Raw genomic sequence first — 10,666 nt, forward strand, 5'->3', positions numbered from 1 at the left:
AAAAAACTAAATTGACTGCGGGCTGTGGGCCGCAATATACCAAACTCTATTACATAAATATTCCATGAGTAAAGGGACGTTGTAAAACATTGGTATTGTGATGTCTAAAATAAATATAACATTTGAAAACATGCCCCGTTTTTATTTTATGCAAAGCAAAAATACTCTAAATTAGAAAAAAAAAAAAAAAACGTTCTTTTAAATTTAGAAGAACTATCATCAGTTCTTTTTGGAATAAAGAAATTATTTGTTTAGTAAAATTATTGGTTGAAGTTAAATTATTATTATTATTATTATTATTATTATTATTATTATTATTAATAATAATAATAATAATAATAAATTATTTTATTAATGACGTTTTCTTAAACTCAAAGTGCTACAAGATATACAACAACAAATTAAATTTGCAAAGAATGACAAGCTTGCATAAAATCTTATTAACAAGCTCGAAGTCACATGGCAATAATAAACAATAAAGAATAATACATAAGAAAAAATTTACAAATTGCGGTCCCACATTATATTTAGTGATCTTAATTAGTATCTACTTACACTGAAATTTATAATTCGTTAAAATATACAGTACATATTGTGTGAATACAGGTTTTTATATTGTACTCTTGCTTGATTAAATACCTGCATGTAATTACATCTTTAATTAATTTTTGTAATTACATATACAATTACACTGTTGGCCATCCCTTACACTTTAACCCTCACTTAAACGTACGTAACACCAAACCTGTCCCACCCAAATCCTACCTCAAGAACCACCAAGCACCAGAAGTGTTCTGCCTAGCCCTAACCCAACACTTTAAGTGCTTTGTATTTATATTTTGATGTAAGTACATAGTAGTTCAGGCCATTTAATATAAAGTGGGACTTAAATAGCATAAAAGTGACAGTGCTGATCACAAATTTAAGGCTTTGCTAAAAAGTTGTGTCTTAAAAAGCAGTCCAGAGAAATGGCATTCCTGATAATTGTGGGTAATGCATTCCATAATTTAGGTGCACAGTAAGAAAAAGCCCTACCTCCTATGGTTTTTAATCTACAGAGCAGCTTATACAAAGTAAGTCCACCTGCAGATCGAACACAGCGAGTAGGAGTAGAACAAGTTACCAGATCAAAAATGCAATCTGGAGATCCGAAATAACTCGGTAAAATAAAATACAATAAAATAAACTAAAGTATCAATTACATTTTACATAGCATTTTATAATACTTATTTTACTTAAACAAATAATTGTGGATTAAAAATCCAAAGAAACTATTAAATGTATAAAAATATTTTTTCCATGCCTGTGTAATAAAATTAAGAGTAAAACTAAATAACGTAGCCAAAGAGTTAAAGAGAAAAATAAGAATATGGATGAGGTATAACAATAACAAGAAAAAAAAGCAATGTCATGTTTAATTATAATAATTTGTGGTGCTTATCTAAATCCTGTAATATCTTGATGATATTTAAAAGCAATTACTGGACCTTTTTCAAGCAATATGAAATTTAATTGCGGAGCAACAAGTTATAACACTTATAATTTCCATAAATACTATGACATTTAAAGTTGTTAATAGGCACTTTAACACTTTCAAGAAAAGTTGTATACATTTTGACTAAGCAGATCTTCAACTCCAGCAACCTCTGCAGTCATTTAAGCTCTGTAACATTTGCTAAGTAAACCAAGAATGAGCATACAGTATATCGCATGTTCAGGGGAAAAATTTAAATACTTCAAATTCACACCTTGAATGACCATATACATAAGTCTTATTTACTTATCCAGTTCCGTTTTTTATATATAAAAAATCACTTTGGTTATTTTTATGTCTGAACTGTATGTTTACATTATGCATTCACATTATTTTCTTTATAATATTTATTGTGAAGATCTAATTTATTGTCTGCATACCACTGTACTTTATGTTGACATTTGCAGATATCCAAAGTTATTTAATTAATTAATTATTTTATTTATTTACTATTTTTATTTATTTAGTATAGTTGTATGGTGCCTTTTTGCATTTTCTTGTACAGTGCTCAGCATATATGCACACAGAAGTAAAGAGGTAAATTGCATCATAATGAACTACCTCAAGACATGGGTGATTTATATTTGCAGCAAACTGTTTGGAATCATTTAAAGCATCCAAAAAGATGTCCAAAATCTTTACACACATTCACCCAGAGACTGCATGGTTGCATGTTACTGATGAGAAGATGCTAAATGTTTACTGTATGATGGCTGAAAAGGCATTAAACACTCAGATTGACATTGCATCCCAATGTTTTGGAGACGTTGCATTTTGTTTGGAAAGGAAAATCGAGTTGATGTCAAAACTCAATGTACAGTAAGACCGACATCAATGTCCAACGTCTCACCTAAAATCAACCAAATATCATTGTCTAATGATGTTACAGCTCGACATTGTGTTTATGTTACCACTTTGACGTCAATCATATGTTGGATTTTGGTTGCCATACCTGACGAAAAAATGTCCATATTTGAGGTCAATGTGACGCTGATTTAGGATGTTGGCTTGACGTTGGATTTTGGTCACTTTCTAACAAAACCTAAAATCAACCTTAGACGCTTGCTAGACTTGAACCTGACATCACAGCCTAAATATAACCTAATATTAACGTCTCATGACATTGTGTGCCTGCTGGACGATAACTAAATGCACTATAGAATGTTACGTTTACACTTTAGCTTTCTACAGCGTAATACTCATTGTTCCTAAATACTTTTGAAAGGTCTACTTTTAATTATGCCTTAAATAAAATATATTTAAATTGAGCAAATATATTTACAACAGATACTTTTACTCTTGCACTACATTTTTAGGCAAGTAATGGTACTTGTACTTAAGTATGATTTTTCAGAACTCTTGTCACCATTGGTTCCTTTATTCATCAATGGTCGCCACCATAAAATGAACTGCCAACTTATCCAACATAAGTTTTACAAAGCGGATTTACACACTGATTTACACACACTACGGCCAATTTAGTTTATTCAGTTCATCTTCTTGCTGTGAGTCAAAAGTGCTAACTACTGAGCCACCTTGTCGTCTGAACCACAGTTATTTATTATATGATTCATGTAATATTTTTGCTTGTTTTTTGGCATGGTTGCATAGTTTACAAATTACTGAAAAACCTATTCGTTTATTGTCTTCACATCACTTTATTATAAGAAAACATTTTATATTAGTTAAATCATTTTACTAATAATAGGTTTGTTTGCTTCTTTATATATTCATTTACACTTTCCCTGACTATCTTATTGTGAAGAGCTCACATTTATTGTTTAGTAGTTCATTTATTTTCTGCGTACTCTAGCTGAATTCTGCATACTTAGCTGTCATCAAATCCATCCTCTGCACTCCAATCACTGTCTGGTTTGTCTCAGCTGCCAAAACTGACCTCTGTAGACTACAGCGAATTATCCGGACTGCTGAACAAATCCCTGGCACTACCTTTCCTAGACTTCAAGAACTGTACTCTTTCAGAGTAAGTAAAAGGGCTTGCAGAATCACTCTGGACGCCTCGCACCCAGCACACTACCTGTTCGAACTGTTACCATCTGGTCGGCGCTTCAGAGCACCAAGCACAAAAACAACCAGACAGAGGAAAATTTTCTTTCCTCAGGCCATCTACCTCATGAACAGTTAAATATCTCCCTACTGGGGAGTAAATATGTGCAATACTTTCCCATGCGCACTTGTACAAAGCACTTTAGCACCTTTTATTAATAAACAATGCAATACTTTCTCCATTCGCATTCGTACACAGCACCTTATAACCTGTATATTTATAACAAATCTGTACATACAATTCAACATCCAGATTTCTTGACTAACTTCATCTCTGTTTAATGTTTATCGTCTTTTTACATATTTATTTTGTGTTGACACTTGTCACTTTATGTACACTGGAAGCTTCTGTAGCCAAAATTCACTGTGTGTGTGTGAAGCACACTTGGCAGTAAAACTAATTCTGAATCCGATTCTCTATCTTAACATTAATTTAAACTGAGACTTCATTCATTCATTCATTCATTCATTCATTCATTCATTCATTCATTCATTCATTCATTCATTCATAAATTCATTCATTCATAAATTCATTAATTAATTCGTTCGTTCATTCATTCATTCATTTATTCATTCATTCATTCATTCATTCATTCATTCATTCATTCATCTATTCATTCTTTTTTTTTTCTTTTATTCATAGTACTTTAGGCAGACACAAAATATATTTAATTATTTAATTTGCTTGTTTATTTATATGTTTATTCAAAGCTCTCATTCCTATAAATCATTCACCTTCCACATGATTTTAGTTTTGATCTCCACAAGGACATAACATGAGTGAAAACATCTAACACCCATTCAAATCTCTCCAACCAACACATCAACACACAAACACACACATAAACACACTCAGTGGAAACAATTCCTTTACTGGCCACAAAAATACCCAGAGGGGCCGTTTCCCTCAGCAAGCTCTTTGTTCTAATAGATCGAGTCTCTGTGTTAGATGTTATCAAGCTAATTTGCATGTTTACCTAAAGATGACACACAAGTGGAGTTGGAAATCACAGGCCTTCACCTCATCCTGCCAATCCCAGAGGGAAACATGATCATGCTCACAATCCCAGATTAAACCTATCAAGTCTTTGTCAGAACACGTTGTGGTTTCTACTCTCGGGTTTTCTGTGGAACTTGGAAAGAGCTGGTTTAAGTGAATTTGCTTGATGTGTGTATTTTGGTGGAGAGATTTTTATCATTACAGAGACGGCAGGCCAATGATTTTTGTTGCAGAAGCCATGATCTGACAGTCACGATCTGTCATCGGGCATATTCTCGTCAAGCTTTTAAGATAAAGGCATGTGTGTGAGAGTTGACGTTTTCTTTCAACAAGTGTTTCTTGGCTAAATTTGATTGTTAATACTCCTGGAAGTGTTTGGCAGCTGGCACACAATGGCTGTGTGATTAAAATAAATCCATTCATATTGATGGTGTCATGTCAGAATCATCTAGCTGAATAGAATTGTAATAAAGTAGCACAAATTGGTTTGTTGTTGTTTTACTTACTCAGCTGTAGCCAGGTAAAGTGTGCTACTGCAAAAAAAAAATAGGCAGCAAAATCATAATGTTAGAAGCTACAAGCTAAATTTTGACGGGCTAAAATGTTTTTTTTTTTTTTTTTTTAAGTGTAAAGGAAAGAAAACATTCAAAACATTCAAAAACATTCACACTTGTTGTTTCTGTTCTTTAAATGTAAACAATTTGTGTCTGTAGTTATTAATGATGATAAATGTTTAAAGGCAGCTTTCTCTGAAAATGTATTTTTATTTGCCCTGTGTGAGTTACATATTCATACAAGATTATATAACCACGACAGTTCTGTCTGGTTCTTGAATGTGATTGGCTGATAGCCATGCAATATTCTTCAGATAACAGCACTTGTACAGCCTCTTCACCCTTGTGTATTACTCCACCCTACATACAGCGTCAAGCAGAGGATACTCTACAGTTATGTATTGGACAACCTAATGTACATTTAAGGATTTTTTTTTCTGGTGAAAATGTAGTTTATTTATAAGCATAGTGCCTATTTTTAAATATTTATAATTTTGTAGAATCGAATTCAGTGCATCGGCCATCATCAGCCTGTCTGATCAGATCAAAGAAAGTGACGGTTAACGTTTTGTGAGCAAAATGTGAGAAAAAATTACTTGTATATATATACTTATATATATATATATATATATATATATATATATATATATATATATATATATATATATATATATATATATATATATATATATAATTTATAATAATAATAATATATAATTTTGTGGGAAAACAGCCTTTATGGTTATGTAATCGATGTAATCGATTAAATATTATAAACATGTATTTGTTTATTGCATATTTTACAATTATACAGTATAATTATATTTAATTATATGTATAATTATATTTTATTAAACAGTTTTATACATATATACATTTGCTTTTGTTAAAAAATGTGTAAAACTATAGAGGTAAGTATACATAAAGTAGACACTAAACCACCTTCTGTAAAACATTTAACTACAGTAAGTCAATAATAAAAATAGAAAATAAAATATGCAAAAAAAAAAAAAAACATCTTTATTATATTTAATTAATTTGTGTCTGTAGATTTTAATACATAAGCTTAAAAGCTGTTTTTCCTCACAATAAGTTTTCTTTTTTCCCTGTGTGAGTTTTGTTTTCATGCATGATTTCATACATATTATTTATATCAATATTTCTGACTTCAAATGTGTTTAAAGAAATAGTTTGTCTTTGTTTGCATTAGTTTCTAAATCATGTATTAATAAATTTAGATACTAAACTCCCTCTATAAAAACCTTTGACTGCAACATGTCAATAATAAAAAGATAAAATAAAATATGCAATAAACAAATACATGTTTATCATATTTAATCGATTACATAACCATAAAGGCTGTTTTCTCTAAAAAATATATATATCCACACATATATATATATATATAGGAAACCTATGCGAACGCAGGGAGAACATGCAAACTCCACACAGAAATGCCAACTGACCCAGCCAAGGCTCGAACCAGTGACATTCTTTCTGTGAGGCGACCCATTCGAAGGGCATCCGCTGCGTAAAAACTTGCTGGATAAGTTGGCGGTTGATTCCGCTGTGGTGACCCCGAATTAATAAAGGGACTAAGCCGACAAGAAAATGATTGAAATAATGTATGCAAATTAGAGCATATTTTATTTAACAAAGCATGCTTTGAGTAATTACAGATGAAAGATTTAGACTAATAATGCAAACATTTTACTTTTTACGATTTTAATGTAAACAATCAACTGGAAAATCCTGTATTTGATAATAGTTCATTTTATTATATGATTGCATGATGATGGTAGTTCATTTTCACCTGCAGTTTCGTTCCTGAACGCGTAGTGGCGCTGTGTGTACGTATTTAGAGTTCAAAATTGTCTGAAATCCACGGCTTGATGAAAATCATATCCAGCTGTAGGATTTTCTCTGCTTCATACCACCATGTGCCTATAAAATAAATGGGATGTTTCAGGGAACCATCTGTTTCATCATCATACTATCTATCACTACCAAAACGTTCAGAATTGTTAAAATAGTTTTCCTCTTTTTTTAAACACTGTTGATTTTCCTTTTCCTTTTCCAGTTTATAAGCAGAGTAAACATGTGGACGGAGCGACAGAAAAGGTGCTGAGTCTGATTAGTGGAGAGCTTGTGATGCTGTGTGTGGCCCTGATCTCTGGCTCATCTCTACACAAATGTGAAGTTCAGCAGAAAGCTTGACTGCATTTTTTTCCATGCTGCATGGCTTCAGTGTTTCATTTTTATGACCGTGTTTAGATAAATTAATATAAATGATTAATGCCGATAAAAACACTGCAGATGAAAACATATATATATATATATATATATATATATATATATATATATATATATATATATATATATATATATATATATATATATAGTTGAAGTCAGAAATATTAGCCCCCAATTTCTATTTAACTCAGATATTTTTTCCAACACATTTCTAAACATAAAAGTTTTAATAACTCATTTCTAACAACTGATTTACAGTAAATAATATCTGACTAGATATTTTTCAGTTTTCAGCTTAAATGGCAATTTAATGGCTTAACTAGGTTAATTAGCTTAACTAGCTTAACCATTGTATAACAATGGTTTGTTCTGTACACATTTGAAAAAAAAAATGCTTAAATGTGCTAATAATTTTGACCTTAAAATGTTTTTTTTTTTTTTTTTTTTTTTTTTACTAAAAACTGCTTTTATTAAATAAAACAAATAATTTTTTGTTTCTTTCTCCAGAAGAAAAAAAAAATATCGAAAATACTATAAAAATTTCCTTGGTCTGTTAAACATCATTTAGGAAATATTTAAAAAAATAAAAGAAATAAATAACTCAAAGGGGGGCTAATAATTCTGAATTCAACTGTACATATATATGAAATGATATATATATATTTATATTTCAGTGCACAATATAATTGAGTACACCCCATTTTTAAAAAAGAATATTTTTATCAATTTCTCAGTAAATGAAGGTCATATATTTGGGTGCATTTTAAACAAAATATATTTATTTAACAGTTATATTCAGCTATATTCAAAATATATTTGTTCACCTAATATGTTTTGAAATATAAAAATAAATTTTAAATTCAATCTTAATATTTGAAACAAAAAAACAATAAAATTGTAATAAAAAAAAAAATTCTCTTGATTTTTCCATTTTATTAAAATGCTAATAATTTTCCTCCGAACATTAATTTGAGTGTACACATTTTTGGACTATATCTATGAAATATTTTGTTAGATCAAGTATTGACTAATCTGTATATGCACAAATATAATGCTGTATAGCATCCTATTGGAACTATTAGTTTAAAAGAGACATCTTTAAAGTCTGTACTCATTCATGCAGGGCGCTGTATAATACATTATATAGTTCATTCATTTATTTTCTTTTTCAGCTTAGTCCCTTTATTAATCCGGGGTCGCCACAGTGGAATGAACCCCTAACTTATCCAGCATATGTTTTACGCAGCAGATGCGCTTCTAGCTGCAACCCATCTCTGGGAAACATCCACACACACTCATTCACACTCACACACTATGAACAATTTAGCCTACCCAATTCACCTGCACCACATGTCTTTAGACTGTGGGGGTAACAGGAGCACCTGGAGGAAACCCACACGAACGCAGGGAGAACATACAAACTCCAACTGATCCAGCCGAGGCTCGAACTAGCAACCTTCTTGTTGTGAGGCGACAGCACTACTGCCTGAGCCACCGCATTACCTATATAGTTGAAATCCAAATTATTAAACTCCCTTTGAATTTTTTTCTTTTAAAAATATTTCCCAAATATAGCAAGGAAATTTTCACAGTATTTCTAATAATATTTGTTTTTCTGGAGAAACCCTTACCCCTACCTCCCTAGTTAACCTAAATAACCTAGTTAAGCCTTTAAATGTGACTTAAAGCTGTACAGAAGTGTCTTGAAAAATATCACGTAAAATATTATTCACTGCCATCATGACAAAAATAAAATAAATCAATTATTAAAACTATTATGTTTAGAAATGTTTTGAAACAATCTGCTCTCCATTAAACAGAAATATAAATAAACAGGAGCTAATAATTCAGCTGGGTTGATAATTCAGACTTCAACTGTGTATATATATTTTTTAACTGTTCTATAATTTTTTTGGTATTATTATTTATTTTTATTTATTTATTTATGTTGTCATATCTGTAACTATTAACCATTTAACAGTAATTGGTAATTCACACCTCTAAAAAGCTAATTGTTTCAACATTTGGGAAAAATATGGACAAACCCATCCTTGGTTTAAAAAAACTTTTTTTTTTTTTTCTTAAATCAAACTGAAGGTTTTTTTGGTTCAAGAACATAATTTATAGAAATTTTAGAGCAAAAAAAATATACAATTTCATAAATTGCAAAACTATTTTATCTTTTCATTTTTATGTAAATTAAATTGGCTAAATATAAATATTCTCATGACTTATTAAAAGTAACAGGTCCTAACTCTTTATATATATATATATATATATATATATATATATATATATATATATATATATATATATATATATATATATATATATATATATATATATATATATATATATATAATTTATAAATTAATTATATAATATATATATATATATATATATATATATATATATATATATATATATATATATATATATATATATATATATATATATATATATATATAATTCAAAATAAGTTTAATTATTTAAGAAAATTACAACAAAATCTAATTAAAGTTTTAGATTAATTTGTACTACAATCGGAATCTTTGAGGAAATTCCACCAAACCGGAAACGCTCCATCTCAGCACATTTGTGTGGTCGAAACGTATTAAATGAATCATCAGTGTTCGTGAGAAATTCCTCAAGCTGGTGGTAAATGAACCTGCTCAATATGCGCTTCCATCCATCCGCACTGTACGGCTGAAGACATCTCTCCTAAAACTCAACACCATCCATTCAGCCAAAGTTTACAAGAGATGCCTATTAAAAGTGACCCATTTGGAGGACGTGACTTGCCTTCTTCTGGAAAGAATTACTGATTGAGTGTGAACAGCTTGAGTTTGCAAAAAGAAAAAGAACAAAAATGGTTAAAATCTTGTGGTGAGCAACAGCTTTTCTTTTGTTATTGGAATAAATTATAATGCGCAAAACAGATTATTATAAAACACACTGTGATTATGCGTGTTTTACTTTGCCCTCATACTCAGAAGAGACACAATCTTACTCATCCGATGTGAGTTCCAGGAAACAGCATGTCTGAATCTCCTCCCAATCCTCTGTTGTTTAGGTCATGGCTTGACTTGACACTGTTCGCAGACACACAGAAGCGTGTGGCAATATTGACGTTTTACAACACAAACCCTGCTGCCAATGGAGAAGGAATTTCATGAAGTTGACTTCTCGTGGGGATTCCAGAAATGACTGCGGCTTGTTTATAAAGGTTATGGCACATAAGCGTCATGTGGTTTTGAT

The sequence above is a fragment of the Danio rerio genome, chromosome 9 (genome assembly GCF_052040795.2).
Source record: "Danio rerio strain M-AB ecotype USA chromosome 9, GRCz13ab, whole genome shotgun sequence".
NCBI classification, from domain to species: Eukaryota; Metazoa; Chordata; class Actinopteri; order Cypriniformes; family Danionidae; genus Danio; species Danio rerio.